This window comes from Pongo pygmaeus, chromosome 1, assembly GCF_028885625.2.
Source record: "Pongo pygmaeus isolate AG05252 chromosome 1, NHGRI_mPonPyg2-v2.0_pri, whole genome shotgun sequence".
NCBI lineage: Eukaryota > Metazoa > Chordata > Mammalia > Primates > Hominidae > Pongo > Pongo pygmaeus.
In genome coordinates, this window is record NC_072373.2 from 178,256,692 (window position 1) to 178,269,642 (window position 12,951).

General features: G+C 41.0%; 1 protein-coding gene and 1 pseudogene across 2 annotated transcripts in view; both read right to left on the reverse strand.

Moving 5' to 3' along the window:
- The window catches only part of ZFYVE9 (zinc finger FYVE-type containing 9), a 206,470-nt gene that overhangs the window by 167,274 nt on the left and 26,245 nt on the right, over positions 1-12,951 (reverse strand). The gene's annotated exons all lie outside the window — the stretch shown is intronic.
- Positions 7,634-8,624, reverse strand: LOC129036576 (phosducin-like protein 3; annotated as a pseudogene).

The window sequence follows — 12,951 nt, forward strand, 5'->3', positions numbered from 1 at the left end:
CCTCACACCATATACAAAAATTAACTCAAAATGGATAAGAGATCCAAATATAAGAGCTAAAACTCTTCAAAGAAAACATAGGAGCAAATCTTTGTGGCCTTGCACTAAGCAATATAACACCAAAAACACAAGTTTTAAAAAAAAAAAAAACAACACAACCTAAGGCCAGGTGCGGTGGCTCACACCTGTAATCCCAGCACTTTCGGAGGCTCAGTGAGGCAAATCACTTGAGGCCAGAAGTTTGAGACAAGGTTGGCCAACACGGCAAAACCCCTTCTCTACTAAAAATACAACAAATTAGGCTGGGCTCAGTGGCTCGCACCTGTAATTCCAGCACTTTGGGAGGCCAAGGTGGGTGGATCATTTGAGGTCAGGAGTTAGAGACCAGCCTGGCCAACATGACAAAACCCCATCTCTACTAAAAATACAAACATTAGTTGGGCATGCTGGAGCAAGCCTGTAATCCCAGCTACTTGGGAGGCTGAGGCAGGAGAATCACTTCAACCCAGGAGGCAGAGGTTGCAGTGAGCCTGGATCGTGCCACTGCACTCCAGCCTGGGTAACAGAGTGAGATCCTATCTAAAGAAAAAAAAAAAATAGGCTGAGCATGGTGGCTCCTACCTGTAATCCTAGCACTTTGGGAGGCTGAGGTGGATGGATCACTTAAGGTCAGGAGTTCAAGACCACCCAGGCCAATATGGTGAAACCCCATCTCTACTAAAAATACAAAATTAGCCGGGCGTGGTGGTAGGTGCCTGTAATCCCACCTACTCGGGAGGCTGAGGCAGAAGAATCTCTCGAACCCCGGAGGCAGAGGTTGCAGTGAGCCCAGATCATGCCACTGCACTCCAACCTGGGCAACAGAGCAAGACTCCATCTCAAAATAAATAAATGAATAAAAATAAAATAAAATAAAATAAGACAGTGGTGATTACCACATGACTCTGTGAAAACTACTGAAAGTAATTCACAACTGAAAACTACTGAATTCTATACTTTGAACAAGTGAATTTCATGTTATGTCTGTATCTCAATAAAGCTATCTTAAAAACAAGAATTAAAACTAGAAATACTGTAATTCTGATCCACCTGACCTTAACATGGGTATTCTACCATGTCCATCAGTCTACTATATAAACCAATGCAACTCATCTTCAATTATAAGATAGAAAAATTAGCAGCCAGTCCTCTCATACCTATAAATTCATTTTATAGGCTACAAAACTATTTTTTGTATAAAATTACAAAACTATTATTTTTAATGAAATCATATTATTCCAAATATTCATCAAATGCCAATTCTAACTGTTGGATAAACTAGGCAATTTTATTTAAAAAATTTTTTAACTTACATTTTAGGTTCAGGGGTACAAGTGCAGGTTTGTTATATAGGTAAACTCGTGTCACAGGGGTTTATTGCACAAATTATTTTGTCACCCAGGTAAAGGCCTGTACCTAATACTTATTTTTTCTGAACTTCTCCCTCCTCCCAGCCTCCACCCTCCAGTAGGACCCAGTGTCTGTTGTTCCCCTCTTTGTGTCCACGTGTTCTCATCATTTAGCTCTCACTTATAAGTAAGAATACATGGTATGTGGTTTTCTGTTCCTGCATTAGTTTCCTAAGTATAACAGCTTCCAGCTCCATCCGTGTTCCTGCACAGCACATGGTCTCATTCTTTTGTATGGCTCCATAGTATTCCATGGTGTACATATACCTCATTTCCTTTATCCAGTCTGCCATTGATGGGCATTTAGGTTGATTCCATGTCTTTGCTATTGTGAATAGTGCTGCAATGAACATATGCATGCATTTGTCTTTATGCTAGAACAATTTATATTTCTTTGGGTATATACCCAGTAATGGGATTGCTTGGTCAAATGATAGTTCTGTTTTTAGCTCTCTGAGGAATCACAAAACAAAGGAATTGCTGTGGAAAGGAATCGTTTTCCATAATGGCTGAACTAATTTACACTCCCACCAACAGTGTATAAGAATTCCCTTTTCTCCACAACCTTGCCAGCATCTGTTATTAATTAACTTTTTAACAATAGCCATTCTGACTGGTGTGAGATGGTATCTCACTGAGGTTTTGGTTTGCATTTCTCTAATGTCAGTGATGGTGAGCTTTCCTTCATATGCTTGTTGGTCGCATGTATGTCTTCTTTTGAAAAGTGTTCATGTCCTTTGCCCACTTTTTACCATGGAGTTGTTTCTCTCGTAAATTTGTTTAAGCTCCTTTTAGACGCTAGATATCAGACCCTTGTCAGATGCATAGTTTGCAAAAATTTTCTCCCATTCTGTAGTCTGTTTACTCTGTTGGTAGTTTGCTGTGCAGAAACTCTTAAGTTTAATTAGACGCCATTTGTCGATTTTTGCTTTTGTTGCAATGGCTTTTGGTGTCTTCATCATGAAATCTTTGCCAGTTCCTATGTCCAAAATATATTGCCTAGGCTGTCTTCCAGGGTTTTTATACTTTTGGGTTTTACATTTAGGTCTTTAAACCATCTTGCGTTGATTTTTGTGCATGGTATAAAGAAGGAGTCCAGCTTCAATCTTCTGCATATGGCTAGACAGTTATCCCAGCACCATTTATTGACTAGGGAGTCCTTTCCCCATTGCTAGTTTTTGTCAGCTTTTGTCAAAGATCAGATGGTTGTAGGTATGGACCTTATTTCTGGGCTCTCTATTCTGTTCCATTGGTTTACGTGTCTGTTTTGTGTTAGTACCATGCTGTTTTGGTTACTGTAGCACTGTAGTATAGTTTGAGTGGGGTAATATGATGCCTCCAGCTTTGTTCTTTTTCCTTAGGATGCCCTTGGCTTTTGGGCTGTTTTTTGGTTCCATGTGAATTTTAAAATATTTTTTCCTAGTTCTGTGTAGAATGCCATTGATAGTTTGATAGGAATATCATTGAATCTGTAAATTGCTTTGGACAGTATGGCCATTTTAATGATATTGATTCTTCCTATCCATAATCATGGAATGCTTTTCCATTTGTTTGTGTCATCTCTGATTTCTTTGAGCAATATTTTGTAATTCTCATTGTAGAGATCTTTCACCTCCCTGGTTAACTGTATTCCTAGGTATTAATACTTTATTCTTTTTGTGGCAATTGTGAATGGGATTGCTTTTCTAATTTGGCTCTCAGCTTGGCTGTTGTCGGTGTCTAGGAATGCTAGTGATGTCTGTGTTTATTCTGTATCCTGAAACTTTGCTGAAGCTATCAGCTGAAGGAGCTTTTGGGCCAAGACTATGAGGTTTTCTAGATATAGAATCATGTCATTTGCCAACATGGATAGTTTTACTTCTTTTCTTCCTATCTGGATGCCCCTTCTTTCTCTTCCCTGATCTCCCTGGCCAGGACTTCCAATACTGTGCTGAATAGGAGTAGTGAAAAAGGGCATCCTTGTCTTGTGCCAGTTTTCAAGGGAATGCTTCCAGCTTCTGCCCATTCAGTATGAGGTTGGCTGTGGGTTGGTCATAGATGGCTATTATTTTAAGGTATGTTCCTTCGATACCTAGTTTACTTGAAAGGGTTTTTTGTTGTTGTTTTTTCGATTTTTTTTTTTTTTTTTTTTTTTTGAGACAGAGTCTCGCTCTGTCACCCAGGCTGGAGTGCAGTGGCATGATCTTGGCTCACTGAAACCTCCGCCTCCCAGGTTCAAGCAATTCTCCTGCCTCAGCCTCCCAAGTAACTGGGATTACAGGTGCCTGCCACCAAGCCCGGCTAATACTGTATTTTTAGTAGAGATGGGGTTTCACCATGTTGGCCAGGCTGGTCTTGAACTCCTGACCTCAAGTGATCCACCCGTCTTGGCCTCCCAAAGGGCTGGGATTACAGGTAACAGCCACTGCACCCAGCCACGATGTTGAATTTTATCAAAAGCCTTTTTTTTTTTTTTTGAGACGGAGTCTCACTCTGTCCCCAGGCTGGAGTGCAGTGGCGCAATCTCGGCTCACTGCAACCTTTGCCTCCCAGGTTCAAGCGATTCTCCAGTCTCAGCCTCTCAAGTAGCTGGGACTACAGAAACGCCACCATGCCCAGCTAATTTTTGTATTTTTAGTAGAGATGGGGTTTCACTGTGTTGGCCAGGACGGTCTCGATCTCTTGACCTTGTGATCTGCCCGCCTTGGCCTCCAAAAGTGCTGGGATTATAGGCGTGAGCCACCGTGCCCGGCCATCAAGAGCCTTTTCTGCATCTAACCAATTTTATTTTTAACAAATGATTTAAAAGTGCTTAGCAATACTCTATATTAAAACTTCCAACTCAATAAATAGCATATCTTACTTATTTGGTTTATTAATTAGGGACTAATACTCTACAACTACTTAACAGAGCTAAGCAATAGAATTTTAGACATTCCTCAATAACATTTCCCAGGCTTATAATTTCATTTTTAATTTCATAAAAAATACACTACCCATTGATAATTTTGTCAGAATAAGTCTTTCCATGGGAATTTACAATCTTTTAGTATGGTGTGACATTAGAAAACTTGCTTAGCTTCTACCTGTTTTTTTCTCTTCTTAAATGAGGATAATAAAAATATCTGTTGCAACCCTTTATTTGTTATGAAAATCAAAAAAGAAGCACTCTGTAAGGTGTAATTATTACTCCCTCTTCAATGAAAAAGCTGAACTAGTAGGTATTAAATTGTTGAACACCTCTTAAGAAAAGCATAAACCAGGGATGAGTGTTGGCAAGTGGGGAGATAGTACTGCAATGCGGAGGCAGACCCAAAGGTTCCACTCCCAAGCAAACAAACAAAAAATGTTGTAGGTCATCAGATTTGCAAAACATTTTATCAATTCTTTTTTTGTTTTGTTTAGCTTAGAGACAGAGCCTCAGTATGCTGCCCAGACTGGTCTTGAACTCCTGAGCTCAAACAATCCTCCCCTTTGTCCTCCCAAAGTGCTGGGATTACAGGCATGAGCCACCGTGCCTAGTCTTTGTTTTTGAGATGGGGTCTTGCTATGTTGTCCAGGCTGGTCTCTAACTCCTGGCCTCAGGTGATCCCTCCTCCTCAACCTCCCAAGCATCTGGGATTATAGGTCACCGCACTCAGTTTCTCAATTCTTTTACACTGACCATTAGTAGCTATTTAAATCTAAAGGATGGTCATCTGGAATAATCGTCCTGGATAGTCAAGGAAGAATTTGTTTCTTTGCTGTTACATTAAGTATCTGATTGAGGACCCACCCCCACACCCCCCCACTGCCACCCGCCGCCCAAAAATGGAAAAGGCTGACTTCAAAATTATTTTCCTGGCCAGATGCGGTGGCTCACACCTGTAATCCCAGAAATTTGGGAGAACAAGGCGGGTGGATCACCTGAGGTCAAGAGTTCAAGGCCAGCCTGGCCAACATGAGGAAACCCAATCTCTACTAAAAAATACCAAAAAAAAAAAAAAAATTAGCTGGACTTGGTGGCAGGCGCCTGTACTCCCAGCTACTTGGGAGGCTGAGACAGAAGAATCACTTGAACCCAGGAGGCAGAGGTTGCAGTGAGCCAAAACCATGCCACTACACTCCAGCCTGGGCAACAAGAGTGAAAACCCATCTCAAAAAAAAATGACACTTGTCATTAAAGAAATGCCAAAAGGACAAATAGAACCATGAAATGACCTAATTTAAAGCTGCCAGCTAAAAAGGTGAACTATATCAAATTACCTGACCATTGTGTGAATTTATGACATAATTCCATGATGTCCTCTCTGCAGCCCTACTCTACCTTACTGTGTCTTTTAAAAATTATTTTTATAAAAAGAAAAGCTCGGCCAGGTGCGGTGGCTCACGCCTGTAATCCCAGCACTTTGGGAAGTCGAGGTGGGTGGATCACAAGGTCAGGAGATTGAGACCATCCTGGCTAACACGGTGAAACCCCATCTCTACTAAAAATACAAAAACAAAAAATTAGCCGGGCGTGGTGGTGGGCGCCTGTAGTCCCAGCTACTCAGGAGGCTGAGGTGGGAGAATGGTGTGAACCCGGGAGGCAGAGATTGCAGTGAGCCGAGATCATGCCACTGCACTCCAGCCTGGGTGACAGAGTGAGACTCCATCTCAAAAAAAAAAAAAAAGAAAGAAAAGAAAAGCTCTGACGAGCTTATACATTAAAGACACAGCTGAGGCTGGACACAGTGGCTCACGCCGGTAATCCTAGCACTTCGGGAGGCCCAGGCGGGTGGACTGCCTAAGCTCAGGAGTTTGAGACCAGCCTGGGCAACATGGTGAAATCCTGTCTCTACTAAAATACAAAAAAATATTAGCCGGGTGTGGTGGCGCACACCTGTAATTCCAGCTACTTGGAAGGCTGAGACAGGAGGATTACTTGAACCCAGGAGGCGGAGGTTGCAGTGAGCCAAGATCACACCACTGCACTCCAGCCTGGGGAACAGAGTGAGACTCCAGCTCAAAAACAAACAAATAAATACATAAATAATTTTGAATAAAATTAATAACTTAAAAGGCAAAAGTACAAACACAGGTCTCAATTTCCTCATATGTTCAATAAAGAAACTGGTCTAGAAAATCTTAGTTTCCTATGACTTCTAAAATTGAGTTTGAATATTCTATATGTTGGTGATTGCTGTTCTAATAAGTTACAACAAACATATACCCCAAACATTCATAGTCTACTTAACTGGTTTACTTCCCAATATATACATTAATCAATTTTGAAATAATCTACTTTACAACATACTCTAAGTGCCTGTGTCCTCTGTCTTTTCAACCTTTCCCTTTTATGGTCTGTAAACATCCACAACATCTTTTGATAACAAACATTAAAACCTCTCCTTCAACCCTACATTTCCCTCTAATTACTGCCCTTTCACCTTCCTTTCACAGCCACATTCTTTTAAAAGAAAAAAATTACTGACCCTTACTTACTATCAATTCTTACTTTCAATCTACTAAAACTGCTCTACCTAAGGTCATCAATGACTTTCTAATTGCCAATCCTAACAGACACGTTATTTTTTTTTATTTATTCACGTTGATTTAAAACTAAATATTCTTTTTATAGTTACATGTCAAAAAATAGTGACTAGGTTTTATGGCTTACTTAAAATATAAATGAGGAAAATACACATGTGCCATACCAATAGCTGGTTTTAATTTTTTTAAAGGAAATACTATAATTTAAAAAAGAGTTCCAAAATATTTAACAGAATTTCCAGCAATGATTATTTCTATCTTTTTTTTTTTTTTTGAGACGGAGTTTTGCTCTTTGTTGCCCAGGCTGGCATGCAATGGCGTGATTCAGCTCACCGCAACCTCCACCTCCTGGGTTCAAGTGATTCTCCTGCCTCAGCCTCCTGAGTAGCTGGGATTACAGGCATGCGCCACCACGCCCGGCTATTTTTGTATTTTTAGTGGAGACAGGGTTTCTCCATGTTGGTCAGGATGGTCTCGAACTCCCAACCTCAGGTGATCCGCCTGCCTCAGCCTCCCAAAGCACTGGGATTACAGGCGTGAGCCACCACGCCCAGCCCAGCAATGATTATTTCTAAAATGTAAAGATTTGAAACATAATTTGTACAAAACTAAAAACCAGAAGAATTCACTCTTACTTTTTCCTTTTTAAAAAAATCCAGACAATTTGTCACAAGAAAGTGATAGCAGCTGCAGCCTCAGTCACCCTCAGAATCACTGTCCCTCTTCATGGGGACAGAGCATTGCACTGAGGACAGCAATACATCTTCAACTGGCTTCTTAGGGTTTTCCTCCAGGTCCGTCTTAATTGCTCCAGATTCAGACAGTTTTCATTCCAACTCATCTCTTGTCAGGTTCACGCCGCCAAACACCAGAGGACCAATAAACTGAGCCTTGATATCTCCTTCCAGGTAAACAAATATCATGGGCAGATTCCTATCAGGATAACTGGGTATGCAGGTTGTTGAAATGGCTTTGATAAATTTGACATCAGGAAACTTCCTGGCAGCTCCACTGAGGTGCTGATTTATCAGGGCACAGAGGGGAATTCCTTGTTTGTAAAGGTGCAAGACGACACACAAACCCTCACCGGCTTTGGTAACTTCTTGAATATAATCCTTCCCTGAGATCTCCAAAACTTCTTCAAATTTATTCTTCAATTTAGTTGCTTTCCACTCAACCAGTCTCTGCTGTCTGTACATTTCAATAGCACATTCATCCTCCTCATTAAACTTGTCTTCATGATCCTCCAGCTCCTCCAAAGTCATATCTTCCTATGTTGTCACGACTGACTGCTGGAGGATGCGCTGCTCCTCTTCTGCCTCCTCTTCCAATTCTTTCAGACTTTAAGATGCCCTTTTTGTGTAAGATGTCATTCCATTCAGTGTCTGTGTTGGGGTCCTGCATCTTGTTTCCAATTGCTCAAGCCAGCTGTGCCCCCTAATAGACACTTTAAATCCTTTTTATTTAGCCTATCCACAGGAACACTCTTTTTTAAAACTATCCTCCTCTGCTCCTATAAAAACTTGATACTTTCTATTGATTTTCCTCTTCTTTTCTTTGTCTCCTTTTGTGGACTTTATGCCACTGTGTCACTTAAATGTGACTTTTTTTTTTTTGAGACACAATCTTGCTCTGTTGCATAGGTTGGAACGCAGTGGCACGATCTCAGCTCGCTGCAACCTCCACCTCTTGGGTTCAAAAGATTCTCCTGCCTCAGCCTCCCAAGTAGCTGGGACTACAGGCGTGCGCCACCATGCCCGACTAATTTTTGTATTTTTAGTAGAGACAGGTTTCACAATGTTAGCCAGGCTGGTCTCGAACTCCTGACCTCACGCAATCCACCCGCCTCAGCCTCCCAAAGTGCTGGGATTACAGGCATGAGCCACCATGCCCGGCCTTAAATGTGACTTTTATCCAGTCTCATGTTCTCTCTCATGACCTCTTGTCTCTTCACTCTACATGGTTTCACTGGATGGTCTCATTCACCCTTGTGGCTTTAACTACTCCCTAAAACCTAGTATGTCTTCTGCACTCCATCTCCTCATCTAAGCCTGAATGATACACTCAATCATCCAAACCCAGACATCTAAGAACCAGGCCTACCTACCAATCAATCCTAACAATTCAAACCCTAAATATCTCTTGTGGCCAGGCACAGTGTCTCACATCTATAATTCCAGCATTTGGGGAGGCCACAGAGGGAAGGCTGCTTGAGCCCAGGAGTTCAAGACCAGCCTGGGCAACAAAAGGAGACCCTGTCTCTACAAAAAACAAAAAAATTAGCCGGGCATGGTGGCACATGCCTGTGGTCCCAGCTACTCAGGAGGCTGAGGTAGGAAGATTGTTTGGGCCAAGAGGTCGAGGCTCCAATGAGCCATGATCACACCACTGCACTCCAGCCTGGGTAACAGAGCGAGACTCTGTCTCATAAATCAGTAATTATCTCTTGAATCCATCCCTTCCTATCCATTCTAGATGTTACTACTCTAATTTATATTATCTTCCCTGGCTTTGTTTTCCTCAATAGTTTCCCCAATGATAACCGTGTATCCATTCTGGCCCTCGTTCAACCCATCTGCTACACAGACAACAAAATAATCTTTCTAAATCTTTAACCAAATAGGCCGGGCGAGGTGGCTTGCGCCTGTAATCCTAGCACTTTGGTAGGCCGAGGCAGGTGGATCACAAGGTCAGGAGTTCGAGACCAGCCTGGCTAATATGGTGAAACCCTGTCTCTATTAAAAATACAGAAATTAGCCGGGCATGGTGGTGGGAGCCCGGGTCCTAGCTACTCAGGAGGCTGAGGCAAGAGAATCACTTGAACCCAGGAGGTGGAGGTTGCAGTGAGCCAAGATCGTGCCACTGCACTGCAGCCTGGGCGACAGTGCGAGACTCCGTCTCAAAAACGAAAAAAAAAAAAGCCCAAATATGCCCAAGTAGCCTCCTTTTTTTTTTTTCTTTTTAAGATGGAGTCTTGCTCTGTCACCCAGGCTGAAGTGCAGTGGTGGGATCTGGGCTCACTGCAAGCTCTGCCTCCCAGGTTCATGCCATTCTCCTGCCTCAGCCTCCTAAGTAGCTGAGACTACAGGCACCAGCCACCACACCCAGCTAATTTTTTGTATTTTTAGTAGAGATGGGGTTTCACCGTGTTAGCCAGGATTGTCTCAATCTCCTGACTTCGTGATCTACCCGCCTCGGCCTCCCAAAGTGCTGGGATTACAGGCGTGAGCCACCGTGCCTGGCCTATTATTTTAAATTCTTCATTGGTTCCCCATGCCTTGCTAAAAAAAAAAAACTACTTTTGATAGTATATGATGTCTTTCATAATCTAGCTCCTATGTCTAAGTATCTACTTCACCTCTTGCCCTCAATTCCTTTCAGCCTACAAAACTAGCATAACATACTATTTGCAGTTCCCCAAATTAGATAACATATGTTGTTCCACATACTGCCACACGTTTGTGCCCAGGTTTTCCTCTGCTTAAAACGCCCCTCTCATCTTTATCCATCTGGAGAATTCCTGTTAATTTTTCAATACTAAACAAAAGTGTCACCATTTCAGTCAAGCTTTCCTCGATCTCTCCAGATGGAACTGATGATCTTCACAGAATTCGGTGTATCTACTCATTTACATATTTGCCTTCCCAACTAGCCCTTTAATTCCTTGATGGCACAGATGTCTTATTCCTTTTTCTATATCTAGCACTTAAGCACGGTCTTGAGAGAGTACATGGATCATGTATTGGACAGATCTCCCAGACAAAAAATCAACAAAGAAACATCAGACTTGGGCCGGGTGCAGTGGCTCACGCCTGTAATCCAGCACTTTGGGCGGCCAAGGCGGGTGGATCATGAGGTCAGGAGTTCGAGACCAGCCTGGCCAAGATGGTGAAACCTCATTTCTACTCAAAAATACAAAAATTAGCCAGGTTGGTAGCTCATGCCTGTAATCCGAGCTACTGGGGAGGCTGAGGCAGGAGAAGTGCTTGAACCTGGGAGGCAGAGGTTGCGGTGAGCCGAGATCGTGCCATTGCACTCCAGCCTGGGTGACAAGAGCGAGACTCCATCTCAAAAAAAAAAAAAAAAGAAACATCGGACTTAATCTGCACTATAGAACACATGGACCTAATAGATATTTACAGAACATTTCATCCAATAACTGCAGAATACACATTTTTATCTTCAGCATGTGGATTGTTCTCAAGTAGAGACCATATGTTCGGTCACAAAACAAGCCTTAAAACATTCAAAAGCATGGAAATAATATCAGGCATCTTCTCTGACCACAAGGGAATAAAATTACAAATCAATAACAAGAGGAATTTTGGAAACTATACAAACACATGGAAATTAAACAATATACTGCTGAATCACCAGTAAGGAAATTGAACATTTTATTGAAACAAATAATAATGGAAACACAACATGCCAAAACCTATGGGATACAGCAGAAGCAGTACTAAGAGGACAATTTATAGCTAAAAGCGCCTACATCAAAAAAGAAAAACCTTCAAATAAATAACCTAATGATGCATCTTAAAGAACTGGAAAAGCAAGAGCAAACCAAACCCAAAATTAGAAGAAAAGAAGTAATAAAGATCAGAGAATAAATGAATTTGAAAATTAAAAGGAAAAAAGAAATGAATTTGAAATGACAACAATACAAAAGATCAATGAAACAAATGTCAGTTTCTTTGAAAAGATAAATAAAATTGACAAACCTTTAGCCAGACTAAGAAAAAAAGAGAGAAGACTCAAACGAAATCAGAGATGAAAAAGGAGACATTATTACTGATACCACAGAAATTCAAAGGATCATGAGTGGCTACTATGAACAACTATATGCCAGCAAATTAGAGTACATGGGTCAATAAGTATTGTCAAATGAATAAATGATGCAATGGTTTTACAAATATTAGTATTTTCATAAATTAATGTTATAGAAACTAAGAGGAAACAATTATTACAGCTTAGAATTATCTGACAAGACTTCATGAAAAGCTTTGAACTGAATATTAAATGAAGATAGGAAGAATTTTTTAAAAAAGAGCAATAAAATTTTTCAAAATCTTCTTAAGTAAAATCTGCAAAAGGTCAAAACGAATTCTTGGCTGTTTCAACGTACATAACTGTTACATCATATAACAAAAATGTATTTCTGCAGGAAAAAAATTGAAGCTTACTGATTGACAAATCCATTCAACAAATGTATTAGCTTACTAAAGGCCTAGATCAAGTTGAAAATAAGAGGATAGCAAGGAGTTAGGTTACAAATACTTCATAATAGCAAGTTTTGGGGTCAAATCTCATTACAACATAATTACAATAAAAATCTCCACATAATTCATATTTATATAAATATTCACTCAACCAATACTTGAGCACCTGGTTACTGTGTTCCTTCAACAATGAAGGGTACAGATTAAGCCCTCTATTATTATAACATTTTTAAATAATTAAGTCAGTTAAACACTCAGTGGAGTTTATCTAACAAGGTTGTTGAATTTGAGTATAAGCACTGGAAATGAAACAGCAAGTAAACAGGCAAAACCTGAGCACTCGCAGAGATTACATTCCAATGGATGGAAATGAATGATAAACAAGATAAACACGTAAAATATATGATATGCTAGATGACGTGTTAAGATGAAAAATAAAGAAAGAGAGAGGAAAATTTGAGGGTTATAAATTTATTTTATTTTATTCAGACAGTGTCTCGCTCTGTCACCCAAGCTGGAGAGCAGTGGCACAATCATGGCTCATGGCAGCCTTGACCTCCTGGGCTTAGGTGAACCTCACATCTCAGCCTCCCAAGCTGGAAGTACACGCGTGTACCACCATGTCCGGCTAGCTTTTTGCATTTTTTGTAGAGATTGGGTTTTACCATGTTGCCCATGCTGGTCTCAAACTCCTGGGCTCAAGCAATCTACCCGCCTCTGCCTCCCAAAGTGCTAGGATTATAGGCATGAGCCACTGCACTTGGTTAGGGGGTTACAATTTTAAATTAGGCAGC